The 24,963-nt window shown below is 36.1% G+C and overlaps 1 long non-coding RNA gene across 1 annotated transcript; it reads right to left on the bottom strand.

Moving 5' to 3' along the window:
• Window positions 1–11,346: 11,346 nt before the first annotated feature.
• Window positions 11,347–13,849, bottom strand: LOC133529835 (uncharacterized). Its single transcript, XR_009801227.1, has 2 exons — window positions 13,024–13,849; window positions 11,347–12,279 (listed from the first exon to the last, which is right to left on the bottom strand). It is a non-coding gene; the product is annotated as an uncharacterized LOC133529835 (long non-coding RNA).
• Window positions 13,850–24,963: the final 11,114 nt, after the last annotated feature.

Here is a 24,963-nt window from a genome sequence, read left to right as displayed (position 1 = left end):
CTCTTTTGACCCAGTGGTTGACTGGTAGAGAATGCCTTAAGGCATTAAGTCCACCATTTGTACTTAATATTTTATGTGCAATAAAGTATAAATAAATAAATAAAACGTACCACACACTATAAAACATAAGTACGAAGTAAATCTTTATCGATCGATAAGCGAAATAATATATACGTGACCATAATGAACCCGTAGATATATTACTCATGTTTAACGCTTCAAGTAACCCGTCGTCATGGCTATTTGAAATGGTCCGTTGCCAATTTTTTGAAATAAAATATTATTATTTTCAACACAATTAGCAGCGTTTTGATCAAAAACTTCAACATATATATATTTATGACCATTATTATTTATTACAAAACATATATCGAATGCTACGGGCTACTTATACAAGTCAATCAATAAATCAATCAAGAAATGCTTGACGCATTATATTTTATGTTCGCAATAAGTACAAATAAATACCTTAATAGTAAAAACAATCGTCTGCTAAATAAATTTTAACGAAAGCTGTAGTTAATCAATTAGGTTCACCCTTATCGAGTAAAAAGTATTATTTTTGTTATTTCCTTGATCTGTTTTATTAACAAATAAACTAGGTACAGGAAGAATATAATATAGATGAAATTGGTTAGCGGCCCGATTCGAAGAATGAAATACGATAACGATAAGTTCTGGTTTAGATAAGTTCTCATTTAGATATCGTTTGAATGTCGTATAATTGACAGAAGCAGCTCGATTCGGGCAACCAATGTCACTTTGACGTTAGAAATATCGTAGATAGATCTTATTGGGATCACAGCGGAATCGAAATAAACGTAAATTTTGACATGTCGTTTGGTTATTGATCATTTAAAGATCATTCCAAGATCTTAAACGTGTCAAAATCATTCTTCAAATCGGGCCGTAGGTGTCCATATAATTATAGACCCAACCGCCAACTATGACAACTGGTATAGCCCCACCTTTACTTGATATTCCATTTTAAAGCAAATTTTCATTTACTGGACGGCTAATAGTGGTATATAATACATAACAAAACCTTCAGTTATTGAAATTAAGTAGTAACTACAGCCAATTACAATTCTCTGGTTCATAATACTCGTAGGTACATCTATGAGTATCTATAGAAGAAATTATGAGAATTCGAAAATTTGAATTCACTTTATGCTTAAATACCATGTATTAATTCATAACTACACATACATACTCGTATTTAATATTAGTACATTACGATACAAGTGCGAAAAATAGGAAATTCGAAACGGGAGTGTTTTAAATCGACACGAGTTGCGAATTACCTATTCGCACATGTATCGTACAACGTTTTACAGTACATATGGCCCTTTAAATGTTCGACACAGTAACGTAATATGCTAATTTTCGCACTAGTGCTATAAAGTAGCACCATATGTACTGTAAATATTTTGGTTTGCTTCACAGCTTCTGGATTATTCGATATTGTAAAATGTAAATAGCGTGAAATTGTTTTAATTGCATTATTATTTTTAACCACAGTTTAAAAACAATCATCATAAAATCTTCAATCAACATATCTCAATATTTTGATGCAATCAAAACGGTTCGTCTCATATGCGAAATTAACTCCTAAATCATTCTGCGCAGACGATTAATTTTAAACAAAATGTATTGTAACTCAACTTGTATAATACCATTGATACTCATCTACATTTTATTAATCTCGTTTCTAGAGACAATAAACCTAATATGCAATAAAAAATATTCCATATGTTTTCCATATTGAAAATTACTTTTCACTGTCTGTCACGCAAAAACTCAAGCACATTAGGCCATTTAACTTAGAAATCGAAAGAAGGCCAGTACCCCTAGTGTAAATTTGATCGACATCATAACGTGACGAACGCGTTTGCGTTAAGTCTCATTTTGTATAGGATTTTGAGTTTCCAAAACGTCCCGCTTGGCGCGCTCTTTCTAAATCCAATACAAAATGAGACTAAACGCAAACGCGTACGTCACGTTTCGAAATCGAATTTATTTACACTAGGGGTACAGATCAAAGCAGAAAAAAAGGAGTCAAAATATTCAAAGAAAGAAGACAAGGTAGTTATGCAAATTATGTACTCGTGACATCTATTCTCTAAGACATTACGAAGTATTACTATCCCTTTCCGCGCTTGCCAAAATTATCAAAAATCCCTGCACAATTTTGAATTAAAATTCACGTTTCCAAAACCACCAGGCGGTAAAAAATTGTATCTACATAAAAAATAAAGGTAGGTACGGTAGTTCTCCAAAATCGCAGTAAAGTCATGCTAGCATTCTCAGGCGTCTGAATTCGACTGATTATCATTCGAACATCGATTGAAAATATCCTTGAGCTTGATCAGTGCATCTTTTGTTCGTCTCCGTGGTAGGGGCTAGGAGTTAATTTAAATTCACTTGAGTGGGCGCGGCGGGGTAATTGCCGAGTGCCACCTATAACTGATCCTCGCCGCGCGCCCATTTGTCCAAGAATATTTCAGAAGACAACTAGCGGGTTGAATACACTCGAATGATCAGAACAACATCACAATTATTATTATCATTATGCAAATGGAAAGATCTTGCGTTACTTCTCGATAGATCCAGTCCATAGATCCAAAATGGATCTAGTGAGAAATGTTTTTCTTGTTAGATCCAAATATTTATGTTGACAGTTAAAACTGGATCTATAGGGAAAATTCTTTATATCGTTAGATCCATTAAATTATACTATTATCAAAATGGATCTAAAGAGAATTTTTTAATCTCAATAGATCCAACATGCAATACACACAATATGTTTTTGATTTACTTAATAGATATGTTTCTAGTATTTTATGTATGTAGTTGGTATTTATGTATATTATTTACTCGTGGACAATATGTTGGTTTATTTTTAAACTGTTAGGTATTGTAGGTACATCCGTTTAGCTTGTGTGTAAGAAAATATTTATTACAATAAATAAATTCAAATATATATATATTTGAATTTTTATTTATTGTAAAAGTAACAGATATGCGGTCTGTCAGAGTGCTTAAGGATTTACGTAACCTTTATTTTAACTGTTAGTATTGTTAGCAGATCTATAACTTAGATAAGCTTTGAGTTGTATACTTTTTCTTTTTGTATTTTTTAAATTGTATAAGTCGTGATAGCATTGTGTGAACTTGCGCGCAAAGTTTGTTATATTGTTATTCCATTTCTATCTGTATGTATTGTTACCTAAATCTGCATAATGTTTTTATAGCTGTTGGTCCTCCTATAAATAAATAAATAATAAATAAATAAATAACGCAAATATGGTTGGATCGATAATGTTGGATATAGTTTTCATGGAAAGTATTGATTAAGCTTTTGATTCACGATTTTTTTTATTTATGGACCCATGGTTCAAAAGTTGGAGGGTGGAGGCCCATGTTTTTTTTCTTTCGGAGCGATTATTTCCGAAAATATTAACTGTATCAAAAATGGTTATTGGAGACCCTTATTCGTTTCGAAAGACCTGCCCAACGATACCACACACCATTGGGTTAAAGCGAAAAATTACGGAGAAAAGCCGAGGACGGACGGACAGAAGGACATGGCGAAACTATAAGGGTTTCTAGGTAACTACGAAACCCTAAAATAAAATTGAAGGTTTGCCAATGATGCGATATGCTTTAAAGAATGAATCTGATCTCGGTGCTGGGGACCTTATCACCTTGCGGTAGAGAAATTAAGTTTCTAGCAAACGAAAACCTATGGTACTTTATGGTACTGGCTTTACAAGTTTCCTTTATAAGTTATAAATTATAACAATATCCGAAAAAATAGCTTATTAATGCTTGCTTACTGGTAACGCATATACATGAAGACCATGAATGTTTATGATAAACTATCTCAAGTAGGTATCAATAAGCGACATCTCGTAGGCAATAGGATACATTTTTGAAGTGGGCAGTAGCGGAACTAACCATCCCACGTCACACAAATATGTCAATAATGCCGGCACCACATAGTCGCTCTTACACGCTTGAATGATGATTTTAAATAAGTAGGTTAGTTATTAAAGGTCGAATATTCAAGAGCGACAGAGAGGCAAATAACTTTTTTTTGTGGCGTTAATAATCGAGAGCTTCCTCGATTATTCGAGATTATGAAAATCCCACAGGATCTTCAAGCACTGTATTATAGATAGGCGTACCGGACCACGAACTTAGTGCTGTTCCAGGTCTGTTTGATCGAGTGGAAGGTAATTCGCCGTTAGTCCGTTAAGAACACAGCAAGATAGATGTTACGCAGACCTTGGTGTGGCCCTTTCAATACGCTCGTCTATTGGTGTTATAATATAGGGAATAAATTATCATAACCCTGTGAGTTTATTCTGTTATCATGTGTATTCCGATGCTTATGAATACCTACTATATAGGTGTACGTAGGTTCAATACGTGTACCAAGCATTAGAGTCAGTCTAACCTATTAACTTGGCACCAAATTGAACAGAACAAAGTGAGGAGTGTCATTATAAACGTCAGTTTTATAGAAATTTGACATTAATGATGTTATTGTTACATTTGTTATTGCAAATAATAAAACAAAAACAAACTTTTTAAACTTGCTTTATTACTTAAAAACTATTTCAGTGTGATGAAAAATGTAAATTGTTTAAAGCCTTATACACACGAGCGCTTTTACAAAACGTTTGAATTACAAAAATGGATACCCGTGTATTTATCATGCGCGTTTTTTCCATCGTTTTTCATTGTTTATCATGATCTGTTGGATTTTCGACTTTGAGCGTTGGCTATTTAATCGAATATAGCGTATGGAACTTGTAACGTCAGTTAAGGCAACGCTTTTTAAGCTCTCGTGCGAATGAGGCCTAACCTATTTAGACTACGTAACAAGACCACAGAATAAAGAATAGTACTATCATAAAGAAATGACATTTCCATAAAATGAATTATGCTGTCCCTTTCTAATGTATGGCACTATCCCTTTCGGCCATTTAGGGTTGTCAAAATTCAAGTCACATCTTATCTGTGGTCGTGCACGTGTAAGGACGTCAAGTTGTGGCAACCCTAATAATCGCTCGGAACAATGCTGAGCCGAACGGAGCCGGGAATAGCCGAAAGGAGGAGTGTCGCCCCATTGACAGGACCTAGATTCAGATCAAGCTAAAGAGCTTTTTGCACTGCACATCTTTCTGAATTTAGTAAGCGATGACTGCGACGCAGCAACAAGTAGAAGTAAGACGGAGATATCTTAATAGTGTCTCACGTATTGAGGCGTCTCCGTCATCAATTACCAACAAGTTCTCGAACAGAACTAGAATAGAAGTCGATGAGCAAGAAGATGCAGTTCAACACTGCATTTCATTTTGGTTACGGATGTTACGGTTATTTTACCATGTTAATTTGACAGTATTACCCCTGGTCCCACCAACATGTCACCCTGGTAGCTCCACGGGTATTTTTTACCCGTTATCCTGCCGTTCCAAACAGTGTTTGCCAGTGGGTCTACGGGCAATTTATTTTTACCATAATACCACCGCACTAAGTATCAAATTAACAAGCATTGGCGTATTTTCATAGTACAGTCAGCATCAATAGTATTGGATGAAATAACAGGCCAAAAGTATCTGACATCCCAGATAACTTTTCCAAATACAGATAAATTTCTGAAATTCACGTTCAAAAGTATATCTCTTACAGTCTTATTTGTACTATATTAAAGACATCACTTTTTGTTAAGCTGTTACAGCATGGTAGATACTTATGAAGCGTTATTTGATCCGCTACTTTTGATGATGACTGTACTACGTTTTATTACACGTGTCCCAGTCGCTTTTTCCCCTTACTGATATGTTTTCACGGTAGTCACACTAAATCAATATAATAAGTAGGTAGATAGATAGATAGATAGAATACTCTTTATTGGCACACCTCAGAAAAAAGATACAAGAAAATAAACATTTGATTAAATGTAGAGGCAGACAACAGGCGATCTTATCGCTAAAAAGCGATCTCTTCCAGACAACCACACACACACACACAGGTAGGTTAGGTTCGTTAGGTAGCTTCAGATCCCCGAAGAGCAAATTGCCCAGAAATAGTCCTGCCTGGGCTCTGTCTAGTTAAGTTATTATCTCCTTAATATTTTTTTTTAATTGGAAAGAAACGATTGGGATAAAAATCTATTACCTAGCTATAGTTTTTAATGAATGTTTACCACTTAGTGCGGTGGGATCATGGTAATTTTTTTTTACCCGTAGTAGATCCACTGGCGAACACTGTTAAGAACGGCAGGACAACGGGGTAACAAGTAACATACCCGTGGACACCCTGCGGGTCAAAGCAGTGGGACCACGGTTAAAACGCGATAATACCAACGTAACTTTACTCTTCCGGAGAGTTTCTTATGATCAACTGTCCTACTTGGTGATAAAGATCAATTTATGGTTCAGAAATAGCTTTTCTATAGTTGTTTAGAGTTCGTTTAACCCTTTGAACGCTTTATATAATAAAAACAAACATCACTCAAACGCCAACTTTCCAGGCGCATGGGAGTTAATATAAATAAATAAGTTGTCCTTGGCGCTGTGGCCATGACTAGTAACGACGCCTTTAGGTGTTCTTGGCGTTCAATAGGTTGAACTGGTGTTCCAAGGATTTGAATAGAACATAGGGAGGGAGTCATTATAAACGTCATATATTCATAGTAAATTGAGATAAACATTTGAGACATACAGAAGTCGTCGTAACTAGTCGGACCCAAATCGCCACGGATACGCATACAAGTGTTATGGCATACGCTCTTCAAATAATCTTCACCTTTCAAGTAAGGTTTAAATTGGCTGCGCCCGTGATCTTGGCCTATGACGTGTTTATGACGTAAAGCGTTTAAAGGGTTAACCTTTTGAATGCTTTAAAATCATAATCAAAAACGTCACTTATACGCCAAGGTAAAACGAGCTAGCGAGCTAAAGTAAACCGTACTTGAAAGTGTAAAGGTGACTATCACAGCGTCCGCCATAACACCTACTGTTGTCCGTGGTGATGTGGGCACAACTAGTAAGAACTTCAGGTGATCTTGGCGTTCAAAAGGTCAACTTTGACAACGGATGCCATAGCACTTATAAGCGTTCTTGGCGCTACGGGCACTGCTACTTACGTTTTTTAAGGGTCTTGGTGTTCAAAAGGTTAATAATTCCGGACTCTGTCATTGCAAATGCCATTCAGAGTAGCTTGCTCCAATACAACACTAATACTAAAGTACTTGGGAACATTTCCTCTCGCGTTTGGTTTGTTCAAACTTACTCTCCGGACTATCCGCATATTGATATGCGGGTTTTTCAAGCTGGCACCACAGATTTGTTTAAGATGCATAAGGCCACCGCAGACTCATTTGAATAGCTACCGCGAAAATCAAAGCCGTGCTTTCAATGATAGCTAAACAAGATGGCACTGTATGCTATGCAGTAACTTTCGTTGTTAAGAAAATTAACGTTTGAAAAGTCAGTGAACACAAAACTTATAAGGCATATTTTATTGTTATCCGCTTATACATAAAACTAACACATTCACTGCAAACGCGAGTCACGTGCCACGGGCGTAGCTGATAACACGTGAAAAACCATTTGTAGTTAAAAACACCTACAAACAGAGAACCCCTTAGCGGGTCGCTAGCAGTGAATGCATTAAAAGCCTAACTTCCTAAATGTATGTTTTTCCCTTTCTTACAAATACATAAGTTAAAAGACAGCGTGTATCTCTACAATAATGTTTTATGCTCATGTAGAATAAACAGTATATATCTGAACGTAAAGCAATTACGTATAACCACCAACATACAAATCCACGCGTACGAAGTCGCGGGCAACAGCTAGTAATCAATAACTCTCTGAGTGGAGTGACATGAACGCTCTAGTAAACTATTTTTGAATACTGGAGTTCGCGGTAGCCCCTTGAAATTGTTCCGTGCATCAATAGTTATAAATAATCGAAATGACTAAACACATCACAAAAGTACAAAGCTTGGCGTAAATTAAACAGTGCTGCAATCATTCACATTCCAGCTTCCGTTTGTACGAGTTCCAAGTTTATTAAAAACAAATTGAAGACTACTTATATCCTTACATAGTTCTATACATATCTACCATTAAAAACCATTATTACTACGTACAGAGTCGGCACCGAGAACCAGTATTTTGTGCCATGAGTTGTTGTTTGTTTTGGCAACAAACCATAGAAGCAGAGTGTGAAACTCGCGATCTAAACGAGTAAGCGCCATGAATTGCCTCCACGCATTCCAGAGATAAAGGGCCATGACAGACAGACAGACGGACGGGCAATAAAGTGATCCTATAAGGGTCCGTTTTTTCCTTTTGGAGTACGGGACCCTAAAAACCGACGGCAAACTTTATATATTGGTTATAGATACCTATTAAATAAAATAAAAATTACCAAAATAACTTACCTACCAAAGATGTTCAAATCCCTAACTAATAGCTCACTTGCACTAGATGCAATTGTACTTTTAACACTAGTTCTTACGTTTATTTTATTTTATACTATTTTTTAATAAGTATGGTTTTTGATTGTCGCTATCGCTAATATTTGTAGGTAATCTCTATCGTGAGACTGCGACAATTAAAACAAATCGGTTACATAAGAATCATTAAAATCGGTCCACAAAGAAACAAACGTACTTACAATAAAATCCTAACGTAATGTATATGCCTAGACTGAGACGACAGTAATTATACCCGATAAAAGTGACATCGGGGCGTCTAGAGTCGAGCTAAGCTTATAATGTTCAGCCTTTGCAATGACAAAGTGTGTACATATCATCAAAAATATAAAATTACTATGTATATATGATGTTTGTAATGCCAATTCACATTTTGTCACGTCAAAATCAATGCAGAGTATGCATATGCATAGATGCGCTCTACCGTGGTGGAACTAAGTGCCACAACAGACACTATTATTATTTTTATATTATTTTATAATTATATTTATTTATGATTATAACCGCACTTTTCTTATACCAAATATGAGGTCATGCTCATGTCTAAAGAACGTGTCTAAATTCAAAGCCTATGGTTATAAAGATTTGTTTTTTTTTAAGTATACTGGGATCACATATACGTGCGAGCGGCGAGGAAAATGACATGGATCTGGCGATATATTTATCTAATTATAAATAATGTGAATATTAAAATATTTGTACCTATCCGGCAGCAATATAAAAAGACCGGCCAAGTGCGAGTCGGACTCGCGCACGAAGGGTTCCGTACCATTATTTATAAAAAAAACCGGACAAGTGCGAGTCGGACTCGCCCACCGAGGGTTCCGTACTTTTTAGTATTTGTTATTAAAGCGGCAACAAAAATACATCATCTGTGAAAATTTCAACTGTCTAACTATCACGGTTCATGAGATACAGCCTGGTGAGACGGAAGGACGAACGGACGGACGGACGGACAGCGGAGTCTTAGTAATAGGGTCCCGTTTGAACTTTTGGGTACGGAACCCTAAAAATATCTTATAGACTAATGACGTAAAGACTAAACTTAAAATTATGTTTAAGCGACAAAATACAGTGGCTTCGTTGAGGGGTCTGCTCTTGTGTGAGATTCGGCAGTTTGCCACGACACCTCCGAAATACGACACCGTAACCGTCTGAAGTTCGATTCGCATCCGCATTCGATATTAGACCAAAGTCGACCTATCCAAGGGACATAGTTGAGCAACCAGTATTGCTTCTCGGTCTGCAGATTCTTAATATCTGATTCTGGTTCTCCCGGACAAAAACTTAAACTGTGTCACTATCACATTAGGGTACCTATATCAAACTATAAGCCCACCGAACCAATAACATCTTGAAAAACAAATATTTTCGGTACTAGTCTAAAATAAGTGTAATTACACGCGTCACTGTCAAACTCAAAACTGCTAGAAATATACCTAATAAATTTATTTAAATAAAGTTATCGCATTCGTATCAAAACCAAACCAACTTACAGTGCAGTATAGGTAGAAAACAAACCACAATATGCTTGTTACTGATATACTAGTTCCTTGTCGAAAAGCTATGCGTGGCTAGGGGCCACATATAATATATGTTTTCCTATATCCAGTCCTGACTAACAAAAATACTTAATTATTTGTTTAAGTAGACAGTTAGCAGTATTTTGTGAAAAAAAAGAAGGTAAATAGTTTCTGGGTCTTGTGGCTCGTTGCCATTTGTAGGTACCACAAAATAGTTTTAAACATAGAGCGCCTGACTGCCCTAGTATCTTACTCGTACTTTGCAACTTTATCCACTCGCAAATTGATGCATAACATATGTACAATACATACAAATATGACGTGCGCACATAGATGCTAAAAGGGTTCCCGTACTGTACATACATATAGGTATAGTGTGTTCGCATCATGTCAGTACATACATCGTTCACACTGTATACTGAGAATTTGTAAAACTTAATGCTAATACATACCAAGTACAGTATAACCGATGGCTCGTCATTGGTAAATAATACTGCGGCTTATCATAACCTTAACACTACATATTTACTTCTATAGGTAGATACAAACACCTGATCAAGATACAATGATGTTCTGTTTCACTACAAACCCTTTTTCGAAATCGATAAATTATTTTCTCATACATCTTCACCAAATTGATAATTCATGATTACATGCGCGTATAATAATTGAGAAGAGTCTCACCAGCAGTTCAGAATCAGGAACCTATTCCTCTACTACCACTTTGGTGGTTTATAATTATTCTACTTAATCGTACAATGGTTCTTAAAATCATCGGTGAACATACATAAAAAAATACGAGTAAACTGTACCAACCTATTCCTCATTACAAGACAGATAACATATAAGAATATCACACTAGATATGTACATGGCGTAGTAGGGATCACAGTAGTACTAGACAACGATCACAAAATAATAGATAAATCTCGGAAATTTGTAGGTAAATTAGCCAACAACTTCGTTCGCCGGTTTGCCAGTGTTAATCCAGAAAGTGATGCCAGTGCAATAATCTAATCATAGGAAAAAACTGACATCTCCGTATCGCCTCGTCATTCGCACGCATAATGCACTCCGTGTTAAGTTAAGACTGACCTAAGTATACAACAAACCTATAACGTACCTACTGATATGATATTATTGGGGGTCTATATTAAAATGCATAACTTTGTCCTGCCTATTTTCACTTCGCATAACAAAGTTTGGTGTAACTATTGATCCAAATAAATTGACTAATATCCTAATATTTTTACGCATAAGCTTATCCATCTCATGGATTAAATTTTTTTTTAATGTCGAATCTCTATACGCATAATCGGTACATCCTAAATTTTAATAGGTATAAAAATCAAACTTCAGTCGACTTATATACGGCTAAAGAATATATGCGAAAAATATATTAGGAAAACTGGTTGTAGGCGAATTGAAATATTAAAATAATGACTTTTATGCGAAGTATATGACAATCAACTTTATGCGAAAAAGAGGGCACACATGATAGTGGACATAGAAACTTTTTACTAAATCTGATGGCGTAGTTCATCGTTTCGGATGCCTAATGCCTCTTAGACTGCCCCCTGTTTCAAACCGTTTGCCCGACACATACATACCTCCCCTTTATTACATATGTGTCCGTAACATGCTTACTTAGGTCTAAATCACTTACTTGTTCAGTTGCATTTATCTGCGCTTACTGGCACGTCGGTGAATTGCGATCATTGTGGGCGTACCGGTATGATCCGCAAACTTGACAACCCTAGATGTCGAAACAGATCTAGTCGTGACCTTCATTTATCTTATACTACATATTAGATATTATCAGATTTGAATCAACATCTTAAATCAAACCTACTTATCCTGCCTCCTAATAAATAATTATATTAAAAGTTATTTTATAAAGATCTTATGCAATTTACAACTATTACTTCACTAACTTAACCACTTTGACATGTCCATCTGTAGATTTATGGCCAATAACCACACAAAAATAATTCATGTACATTAGAATACACAATACAGAACATGCTTAGAATACACATAAGATAAGCTTAATATTATCAGTCACAAGTTTAGGAAAGAGTATACATACCAAAACTAGCTCTGTTCTGTATTTTATTTTCTTATGTACAGTTTATAGTTTATTAAACGATATTTTATCTTCATTCAGCAGTGCGAACTTCTACGAAGGACGTTCTTTGCAGTAGTCACGCATGAAAATGCTTGTATTTTACGTGTATCTCTGAAATTAAAATAGGGATAAGCTTAGACTTTTGACTACTTAGTCGCGATTTCAAGCGAACATACTCATTTCCGTTATTAAGACTAGACACCTATCGAACAGTCGAACAGATTATTTGTTTCCTCCAATATTATGTCTTTTGTTTTGGATTTCGCTTGTAGGCAAGCACCAGATAGGTGCTTGACTAGGACTGTTGTAACCACAGAACAAACATAAGTAAGACTGGTTACACTTCTATGTATAGGTGTTTTATTTTTATAGGCATTCCTGTAAAATTTGCTCTTGGCCAAAGTAAATGACTGTAATATGCACAAAAGTAAAATTAAAACATAATAAACGCACCTAATAATATTTTTATACATGAAGGTTACGGTGGCAGGTGTCATCTTCATACAATTTATAACCTTAAAATTCGTCTTTGATAACAGTATAGGCGTAAACATGCTTGCATATTAAATTTCAGGGCACCTTCTAGTTTTAAGATTATTGAACCTTTTCTAAGGGATCAAAATGCTTTCTTTATGTTTGAATCTACCTACCTAATTTAGAGACTATAACAGCGGTCAGTCACGTCCAATTTTAATGTTTAGAAATTATAAATAGCAGCGGGGTAGCAGTTGACACATGCAAATAACTAAAATTTAAAAATAAACCTTAATCTAATCTACAACATTGACAATCTCGCGGCGTTGTATGGGGGCTGTCAGTCTTCTAACTATATTTACTAGTCTTGTCAATACTAACACCGTATGTGTTGGCGTGAGCGTGGCATGGTTCGTGTTCGTTCTTGCGCTAGGCATTTCTCGATTCGGTAACGACGCCGGTGACGCCGCCGCCGCTTCAATGATATTTGGCTAGCAACGGAGCTGGAGGTAGTAAACTTCGTCTCGCCAATGAAAAGAAAAACATTTAAACACATTAAGGGAAAGTTTTAAGTAATTGTGAATAATAAATTGATTTTACTTTAGAACTGTCCATAACTTGGTTATCTCTATTTATTGTGAAATGGAAAAAATATTTCTAAGTTATTTGTTAAAAACAATCAAATGCGTTTTCTTAGCAGGGTTCTAACCTGGAGCCGCTTACTTTATTCGTATTAAGTACAATCAAAAACATATATTTTTCAATAAACTGTGTTACACAAGAGTCAAAAAAGACACATGTTTACATGGAAATACGAGTAGAAGTACCTTGTAAGGAAAAATCACAAAAATATCAGAATTTCAAAGAATTGTTTTAGAAATCATAATTAATATAAAACTAAACAAAATCTAATAAATATTGCAGTGCACTTGGGGAGCCATTAGGTAGTACTAATCAAATAAGTTCCAGGATTCGAACCCGTTACTTCTTATACAAATACAATATCAACAAACTGAACCCATCGGCCTAGTCCAAATTTACGCAATGCATGTCTGTAATAGGCAACGCGGGTAAACCGGCAACGCCGGTAAACCAAGTAAATGCAACAACCACTTAAGTTTCTTCACTGGGCCTCGAACCCAAGACAAATTTTCTCAGTCGAAGTCACCACCAATAGGCTAATATTATATATATAATATTAGTATCGATTGTTATAATTTATGATCCAATTAAGTTGGTCGAAACAAAAATGATTCAATTTAATTTAATTGAATACCGAACCTTAGTCTTAATTTTGTTACTCTTTTTTATATAGTACAAGGCAGCGCAGGCTCTGTTGATGCAACAATGGATCGAGCACCTTTTCTTACCAGGATTCGAACCTGGAGCCGCTTGATTAGTTCACATCACAATAATAATCATAGGAAAAAAATCAAGCTAATAAGTTCCTTTACCCTATTTTATTGCATTGTACCAAAAACTATTCGGTAGCACTAATCAGACAATTACCAGGATTCGAACCCAGATCCCACTGAAGTACAACAAGTAAATCAATCAATCAATACCAATAAGCCAACCAATCAATAAAGTGCTCTCACCGGGGCTCGAACCCAGGTCCACTAACTTCTCAAACCGAATCATAACCAATAGGCTAGGACTGTTGTCCTAGTCTCAGTTTTAATCTAAAGTATTCGTGATGCAGTGAGGACTGTGTGGAATCAATACTGATTATAGTCAACAAATCCGTGATCACGTTAAGCCTCCATGTACTTGAAAGTTAGTATTCTTCCAAATTGTGAGGCTCTGTCCACGCTACATGATATTTAACTAATCAGAATAGTATGGCAGAAATCGTGAGGTCAAAATAAAACTTGTCATGGTCATTGTATCAACTATATATATGTTCTTACATTTTATATAAAATATTCTAATACTATAAATAGATAAGTAAAGTGGCAGGTACCTATATACAGGTATAATCGAACCTTCAGGGCAAGTTCGATGATACAAAAAATTACTTTGTCCTTGCCTGGGACTCAAAGCATTTCCGCAACATGTTTTAGCTAAATCGGTTCAGTGATTTAAGCTTGAAAAACTAACGGACAAACGGACGGATGGACGGACGGGCAGATAGACAGACGGACTAACATACAGACACATGGACGGACGGATGGATGGACAGACGGACAGACGAACTGACGGACGGACTGACGGACGGACGGATGGACAGACGGACGGGCAGACAGACATACAGACACATAGACATACCATTTAAAATATTAGTAGGGAAATAGGTATAAGTGTTTTAAATAAAGCAACCTATCTCTATGCAGGTAACAGCAATATAAAATTACACACAGACACACACACACACACATAAACCATTCAAATTTACGCATATAACGCCAAAAGAATAGGTTTCCATTTTTGCCACTTTGACTACGGATCCCAAATCACCAAACCAACATTCTGAGTGTCTTAATCTACTTGTAATGTAGAGCTACGTTCCTAGGGCAAAGCGGAGACATACAGCGATTACAGGTTACTGACCTTAAAACGCAACCCTCTGGATACACTATTGGTGGTGAAGCATATCGATCTCCTGCTTAGAGCAGCCCGCCGCTGTTGTCTGTAGTCGCTTACATATAACTTCTGGAGTAACATGCAGTGCCTGCCTGCACCACAACCATATATCTGGACTATAACATTTTTTTCAAGTACAAACGTCGCATTCATATATATCTTGTGTATGGATTCGAAGCCGCAACACTACCTAAATTTATATAACGGGAAACTTAGCTCTACTTATATGTTTTTTAAATATAATTTACAGTTATTGTAAATAGATTCTAGATATTTAATTTGAATAAAATTGCTTTTTGTAAATGACATCGAATCGAATATGACAAATGTCAATTTTTTTCTTATACCCAAGTCATAGACAATCATTATACCTTAAGGCCAGTCTAGACGGGAAGATCGAATCGAAACTTACCTAAATAACTATATGTAAAATTACTATACGTATTCCTATAATATTTGAGGTGCTCCGGTGTTCCCTCGATTCCTCATAGTATCCATCATTAGAACTGGACCTTGACATAAATGTTTCTTAAGAACTTACTTGCTACAAACTTAACAAAGAAGAATCGCGTGCGTAGAAAAGTTCCAATGTAGTCAAAGTATTATATGCCTATAAGATTTGAGGAATTCTTTCGATTTCTCATGGAACTCATCCACCTCATGGAACTCTACCTTATGACACAAATGTCTCTTAAGAACTTTACTTGCTACAAAATTAATAAATAAACCAAAACGGGCGTGAGTTGGCAAATCTCATTCTGATCAACATCAGCAGTTGCACTTCGTCAAATGTCACTTTATTTTAATAAAAATGTTTGTGAGTTGATGAAAATCCAAAAATGACTCAGCTATATCTATAAGAATTTAGGAATTCCTTCGATTCTTCATGAAATCAGTCATCAGAACAGGACTTTGACACAAATGTACCCTAAGAACTTACTCAACATCAGCAGTTCCACTTCATCAAATGTACTTACTTACACCCAGTTCTTTGAAACAGTACGTACTCCATTTTGATGCCGCCAGTCCAAGTTGGAGTGTTTTCTTGAAGGTCCAAACCTTCAATAGCCTCAGTGTCCTAAGAACAACTTAAAAACTGCTGAAAAATTGCTTTGGAAACGTTAATCGTCACTTGAAAACACTTGGATACCTGGTTCACAGCATATATTTGGTGCTGGTGCAACTGCACCATTACCCGAGTACATTAAAATATAAATAAATTGTAATAATTTAGAAAAATGGTTAGGTAGGACAGTCCACTTCAAGGTCGCGTAGATCAGAAGTAGATATGAATTTGTTCGACAATACGATATAGGTACCTAAGCATTTACATTGGCGCATTTTTTCTGGAATACTATCTAAATTACACTTTGTATATATGCTACATTTTTAATTTAATTTGGAGCCTTTATTTTCCATGGAGTCGAACGCTATAGCAGCTATACGAGAAAAAATAATACATTTTTCTGACCTACCCAATGAATAGTGAAGGTCATCAAGAGCATACTCGCTGAGATCAATGGAATGGAGAGTCTTTCGATTGGACACAAATTCTAACGCATTACAAATACGCTATTTTGTAATTACCATGTTGAATATTTTAAATTGCGTGTTTTGACAATTAATGTTGACAAACAGTTGACAATGTTACATTAAGAGTCATCTTGACATTACTTTAGAAATCCATAAACAATGGTCATCTGTCTATACTTTTTAAAATGATGGAGTAAGACTGACGAGATTAGCGCAATTTATTAATGTTTTACGCCAAGTAGAATTTTGCTCTAGAGCGACATCTAGCGTTGAGTAGAAAAGTTAAAGCGTAATTAACTACAATTAATTAACTCATTTAATGTTTTTATTTCGATTCCTGCAACCGTTTGATATCAGCTATATTATACGAAAAATAGCTTATACAAATACTTTTCACGTGATATACATGGCATTTGTACAATAATTTTTAGAATATCGTTTTTTGTTTAACTGTAAATTGTGTCTCTTTAAATACTTTACCATTGGTGTTGATACAAGAGGAATAAAGTATATTTTATATTCTTTCTAATAAAATACGTTACAACTTATTATATCTCGCGTTTAAGGAAATATAACTGCTTATATGCGCGACTTCTTTTTTTTGTATAGCTCTGTCCCTGCATGTTGTCTAAGGTTAGTGCCATACATTAAAATAAAACTAAGATTAATAGCTTATAATCGACATATGTTTCAACAGTATACATCCATGGGACACTGCCCATTGTCCATGTCCCATATGTATGTAAGTCTATAAGGTATTTATAATATGGGCCTTTAGCCTTAATCAAATTTTAAAATAAATAAATAAAAATATTGTTCAAGTAAAGAACTGCATATACGCATCTTTTTATAAATAGCTACTTTAGCTAAAGGACCTAGAAATGCGTTACAACAAGCAATCTAGTAAAATGTATCTTTGCAGCTGGAATTCAGCTCGGCTAAAATAATTTTACAACTAGTGGTTCTGTGAGCTGCTGTAGACAGCCTTTGTGACAAGCTTAAAACTTCACGAGAACCAGTTGAGAATTACGACCTGTAAAGGAGACAGACATTTTTCATACAAAAGTGCATGTTCTCTTTTATGTAGATACAATCAACAAACTTTCAGATTTTGGACCGGGTATGGAGGAAAGAAAAGAGAGGTAAGGGCACTGTGAATGTCATCTCGCTTTGTGTGGTAGGGTAGGGATGTCATTCCAGATCTAGAACAGAGCCCAACTGGGAAAGTGCCTCCAACTTACAGAAAACCGCACACAAATAACTAGAACCTACTCATAGTGTTGTGTTCCTGCCGGTGAGTAAGGTTGCCAGAGCTCAACGAGAGTATTAAGTTAACGGGACATATGCTTGATTGCACCAACGTAGTATAAAAACATAAACTATTATTTATTCGTATTAAAAATAATAATTTATTATTTATTTACAATTAGTATATACATATTGCTATATACAGATGATTACTATAACTAGCTTATATCTAAAATAGGCCCTTGAGGCATTGTACCAAGGATGCTGGCGGCATTTCCTCGTTGTATCGCAATACTGATACGTTGTGCGAGGAAGCTGCCAGCTCTTCGGTCACCAGTTACGTCAACCAGACGTTTCGCAATTTCTCCAAAAAAAACTTGTGCGCGCTGGGACCCCATGGACCTAGAGTTTCAACGCCAAATGATACAAAATGGTACTCTCTACCGAGGCTCTTATATTTATTACGTTTAAAAATTTCGGCGTTTTCAAAATAATTATGGATCTACTCCTCATCTTAGCGATTGGCGGTTTCATTTTAAGTTGGCGGTTGCTTCCCAAAAAATACCGAATTAAAGGAACCCGAGGGTTGCATCCCGAAGGAACCTCCAGTTTCGTCACCGGACGCGAAAATGCTAAGCCACCAGCGCTCACAATGATATTGGATCTATCGTTTAATTCAAGTAGAATTAACAAGGTACAGATTTTTTGATTGATACAAGATTGGATCTTGCGATAAAAAGAATTCCCACTAGATCCATTTGTCATTTAAACTGGATCTATTACTAAAAGAAGTTCTCGTTAGATCCATCGGCCGGAAGTTGGATCTAACGAACAAAAAAATTCTCACTAGATCCATCTTGGATCTACTGGTTGGATCTATCGAGAATGAAGGCTGCATCCCAACAATGTTGTCCAATGCATATCTACCTTACTACTGTAGGTGTAGTGGGTAGGTATATCTGATCGAAGATTTAACACAAGGATAGATAGATAGTCGCCAGCTGATGGGCTGGGGGGCAGATCATATGACCGATGGCCAAGGGGAGGGAGAGAGGCATACAATTAGTTAGAATTTTCTCTAGGAGGGGCAACTCCCCCCCCCCCCGCCACCTTCCCTTGGCGATGCCCATGATAACACAAATTTTAATGCATACTAACTTGAATTTAAAAATAATACAATACAATTTTTACCAATAATTTGTAGGTTTCAGTAAAATCATGGTCAGAAACTGAGAAATAAACTTGAATTATTATCTTAACGATTTTCCTTTGAGATGATTCTGCGATGTGGTAAGGATCATAGATTAATTAGCACGACGAAACAAATCAGTCACTTACACATTTTAATATATTATTATTGCAGCATTAATAAATGATTATCGATTTATTTTTTACGACCCAAGATTCGCCTCCGTTCAATATCCAATCAAGTAAAGACAGTCGCAAATGAGTTTAATATCTGTAAACCCTTCGCCAGTAGGCACCTATGTGATACCGTGATTGGTACCCCCTGAGCGTTATTTGACAGCTAAGACAAAATATGAAAGATAAGCTGTCGGCCCAACATGGGCGCCGGTTGATGTTTTAATTTGCCCAAGGGCTACGGCACTTAGCCAGACAGCCAATTGCAGCGCAGGGTTGCCAGAGCATTAGCATTTTCACCGGTTGTAGAACAAAACGGAGTTATAGGCGGAGATAACCATTGTCCAGTAGAATAGTTTGTGGTACGCTTTATTCTCGTGTTTGTGGTTAATTATAAATGGCGCACGGTTGTTTAAAGCTTCTTTAGTATAATTAGAGAATTGCAAATGTATTTTAATTTAAATTTCAATGGCTGTTGGATGGTAATCCGATGTTGATGTCAAATGTTAATGTGTCAGTGTAAAAATAAGGCATTGAATATATTGCGTATTTTTGAAACTATTGGATGGTAGGTAGTTTTAAATTATAGGTAACTAAAATAGAAAAGCTGTTGTAGCATAGTGGTTAGGTGTGTGGTTGCCAACCGGATGCTGTATTGTCGCTGGATCGGAAATGACGGATTCGCAGAACTTATGTACCTATAAAGTTTCATTTAACACAAACATAATATCAGAAATATTTACAAACATCATAACATAACATGAAAAATATTTTCCGAGACCCTTATTGTAGTAAAATTTTGAACATTAGATAATTCCATTATTATTAACAAATAAGAACTTGACAAAAACTGCACGCTTACATCTTCGGAATTCTTAATGTATCGTTAGAAAAAATCATCTATTTCGTTTTAATAATTAATAAATAGACTTAGATATTGAGTTGAAAAAAGTCAAAACTTTATAAGCTTAGTTGAAAAAGTGACCGTGTGTTGCTAGCGACTATAATTAATTTATCACCTACTCACCGCGTACTACATATAAGTATGCTACTAATGATAAAATATTAAGCATACATTTTGAATTGTAAAAAAATTTTGGCTGATATTTTACATAAAATTTTACTGCACCCTTAGTTGTATTCAAAATAGAATCGCCAGCCCTACTGCCCGGTTAGTTACTGCTAAGAGGCCATGAAAATTGTTTTACGCCTTTCCAGTGTCGGCGAATCTCTTCATTTGGTTTGCTAAATTGAAACCTCAGCGCGGGGAACGCCGGTGTAGAGCGGCCTTAATTAAAGCGCGTGTGTGGACAGACCTTAATTAAAGCGAGAAATACACAAACGAATAAATAATTCTATGTTGTGTCTCTCATTTCGTCAGATCAAACCATTCTTAGAAAGGAAAAAATTGTTTGAGGATTGAAGATACGGTTACTGGATTTTAGTCATTTTTGAAAGATTTAGTAACCAGTAATCAGTTCTTTATTTGCAAATATAAACAAAAGCCATGCAAATACAATAACAACATGTCACATGTTAACACCCTTACTGCGGTACGGTTTATACATGCAAATCGCTTACGCTCCGTAGCGATCGAAAGTATCGAAACGCAACTGTCACTGTCGCACTAATATGGAAGAATAGAGAGATACAAAGCGTTTCGTTGTCGTAGCGATAGCGATTGTCACCTTAGCTAAGCCGGCAGTACTTCTGTGTTTAGTCGATGATTTAGGCCAATAGCCAAAGCGAACGTGTTAACAATGTTATATTAATACATAACGTAACTTTGATGAACTTCCGAATTTTCAACTTCCACCATTCAGGATACGGTTTAATTGAACCCACTAAGGGTTGAAGGTACATTTGATGGCAAATTACGTAAATAATTTGTATGCAAAATGAAGTTTATTCTAGTTAAAAGTGTATGTTAAAATCGTTTCACAGGCACCTTTTTATTTAGTTGTACTTGTTATTTTTAAACGTGCTCGGTACGTATGAGATGGTCGAACGCTATGAAAAGGTCAGCTGGCGACAGTCTGCACCATGCAGTCCACATGGCTTATGACCGCACAAAATGGAGACAAATCACATGTGGTCGCGATCCTCGGCAATGAGGGGACGAGGAAGAAGAACAAGAATGTATCATACTTATAAGACAACTTTCTGAACTACTATTGTAAAATATCCCCAGGGCTATTTCCAGAATAGGTTTTTGGTTGGATTTTGATGTTCAACTATGACAGGAGTTTTTATTCCCTATGTTGCATATTTACTTCAATACACTTGTAACCAAAAATGTTTAATTTTAGGTACAGCCACTTAAATATTTTTATTTTTTTAACATTTTTATATCGTCGTTCCACAATTTCTTAAGGCGGAGTAGTAGTTTGTTAATAACAATATTTGCATAAATTACTAATACTCTTACAACTAAATCTATACACCGTGTAGCAAACCGAAATAAGTCATCAGCGCGCAAAGCAATTAACCGCTCTCGCTGTATTATTTCTCTCGAATTAATCGAATCCACTCTCCAATAATCGATACCGATCTGTGCTCGATGAGTTATGCTTATTTGTTTTTCGATATTCGCGCCGTAATCGTTTTTTCGATGATTGAAACCGCGCTGTCGATTTATTGGTGGGTGTGCGGTGACATTTTGAGTTTCTCTTAGTTACTTTAATATTCATCGGAATCTGTTATGTGAATCTTAAGCCTAACCTAATTGTAAAAATGAAATATTGCGAAGAAATATGATGCTTAGAAATAAAAGAAAAGTGGAAGAACTTAACTCGGGTGAGAATCGAACTCGCGAATCCGGGATACCAGCCCATCGCTCTACCAACTGAGCTACCGAGACATACCCGCTGACAGAGAATTTATTTCTAAGCATTGTGGTATCGTTTGCAGATGGTTCTTCTAAATACAAAATTAATTGAGTAACGCCCTAATAACTGTGAGTACCCAAGTACACGACCATTATTATATAGTCATTAAACCTGCATAATTATGTAGCAATTTAAAGTTAATCTGTCCACTAAATGTGGATGGAATTGATTTACAAGCTTTATTTTCTAGTTTTAGTAGTAGTAGTACAATAAGTTTAATTCCATACTGTAAGACCTTATTATGGATGGTTTTACCCACGTGATTAAAAAACCGTCACTTTATAACACCACACTTTTGACGGACACCGTTTTATCCCGCTGTCACGTAGACAAGAACGACCATCATAACCGCACTGGACAGGCGGCCTGAACGAAATTCATTCACAAAGTGGGTATACACTTTTGCAGCGGAGTGTACATACTTATTTATTATAAATTTCATTAGGCGTGCCTTAGTATTAGTTACGCTAATAATTGTCTAAAATCGTGTGATTATTACACACAGTGTTCAGACGCAGAAGTATTCCCTCTAATTCTTATCTTCCTTCGTGTCTACTTTAAATTTTGTTACCTTGTTGGTAAGAAATAGTAATATGTAAGAAAACTGTTTATATAAAGTTCATTTTAATTTATTTAATCAAAAACTCATATCTACCCAATTATCACTTAAAATTTTCTATGCTACGAGTAGGTATTCTTGAAGAGTCTGATATGTGCATAAACCGAAAAATATACACCTACCTATGCCTAGTTAAATAAATAAATAATAAGTATATATTATAGGAATTTTTTACATATATTAACTAAGTCCCACGGTAAGCTCAATAAGGGTTGTGTTGTGGGTAGTTAGGCAACGATATATATAACATATAAATACTTAAATACATAGACCATGACCACCACCCATGACCCATCACACAAATAAATGCCCTTACCAGGATTTGAACCTGGGACCATCGGCTTCATGGGCAGGGTCACTAACCACTAGGCCAGACAGGTCGTTAGTTATTTAGTTATGGATTTTGTTTTGAATCGTCCACAATACAAAATTTAGGTTAGGTTTTCGTTGCACAAAGAAAGTGTTGATCTAAGCATTTATAAATTTATGTTCAATATTATTTTTATAATAACTTAAGGCATTTAGCAGTTGTCAGTAATTATAGGTTCAATACCATCCACGTCTGCTTTTTGCCCTTGCAATATTTAGCGAATAACGATCGTTATCTACAATTATACTACACAATTACGCATGCCTCATGAGGCATACCTGTAACTTGTATGAGGACTATGTTAATGAGTTATTAATTTTTGCCACGCCTACATTTTGTCACGACGCTCGAAGAGCAGGCTTAACGCGTCTAGTCAGTTATGTTTTTGTACTCTAAGCTTGTACTCTCTGCTAAGAAATCATTAAAGAGGAATATTGATGAATAAAGGTGACGCATCGTTCAACAATAAAATAAAAAAATGCGGCGCTTGCTTGCTTCCCGAACCCACCGCTCATCCCGATACTTCGCGTTTGGATAATAATATGCTTTTGCGCAAGCTTATTCTACAAGGCATTATGCGGCAAAACGGGTTATACCTAAGTATAAAAAAAAAAAAACAAGAATTAATCTACAAATCACAACTACAGAATTGAAATGTGTGTTAGACTAATCTACATGGAAAAATTAGAGGCTTGAATCGGTCCCATTTGCCTGTACAACAAAAATGTTTGTTTAAATAGAGGCATCTTTGATACGATTTTCTCTGCTCTAAAAGTTAACCAAACGTGTAACGGCAACGACAGAAATATAATCGATGCCTGAACTGGTTATTCAGCAAACAATATAGTTCATGAGTTTTGTAATTGCTCAGATAAATCAAAATACCTGACGCCATAATTTACAATGCGTCGTCTTAAACAATAGGTAAGTGAAGTCAAATAAAACATGGGACAGGGATAAATGCACCTATTTCCATCTGTGCCCCGCTATTCACATTTTCTAGTCCGCTGAACTTACGTCAGGGGTCACCAAATGGCGGACCGAGGTGACTGAGGTGACTGACGGAGCGGGATGGTCATTTTATTTTAAGAACCGGACCCCTGAAGTAACTAATTGGTGACCCTTGCCTTGCCTTACATTGTGACCCTCAAAAAAGGTCATACTTTCAATTAAAGTCTGCCTCTTTCGCACTCATGAAATGTTCATATACGTGATGTGATGGCTTCCCTTTTGCGCACTTCAATTGTTTTTAAGCTTGTAAGCTTACCACGAGTTTGAACCTGACATGCGCTAGCGACTGCCTAAACTATCCCACACCGCATCTCCCTCGTACTTGCATTGGTGCAAACGCGATGCACTGACAGTCAAAAGACTGACGCAGTCGCTAGCGTTTAAAGCCACGTAAAACTCATGGTGAGGGGACTGTGAATTACTTCAATAGCGCGTCAGAGAACGTCAAATAAAACCGTCAATATCCTTCTACCACGTAACTTAAATTGACAATCGCTTCAATCGGGCCCTATAAGGTCAGTAACAGTCAGTCTCATGAAATTGACGGAGAACTATTTTCTCCACCGCTTTAAGAGGATAGGCCACGGCCGCCCCGAAACCGTCTTTTCATACAAACGTAGTCCTCATTTTCCTCTCTGGATATTAACATTATTTAAGAATAATCTGACACAGTTTATTGTATATCAACCACACCTATGCTCATATTA

The sequence above is a fragment of the Cydia pomonella genome, chromosome 21 (assembly GCF_033807575.1).
Source record: "Cydia pomonella isolate Wapato2018A chromosome 21, ilCydPomo1, whole genome shotgun sequence".
In the NCBI taxonomy this organism is placed as follows: Eukaryota; Metazoa; Arthropoda; class Insecta; order Lepidoptera; family Tortricidae; genus Cydia; species Cydia pomonella.
The sequence above is the reverse complement of the archived record's forward strand: the minus strand, read 5'-3'. Positions and strand labels throughout refer to the sequence as shown.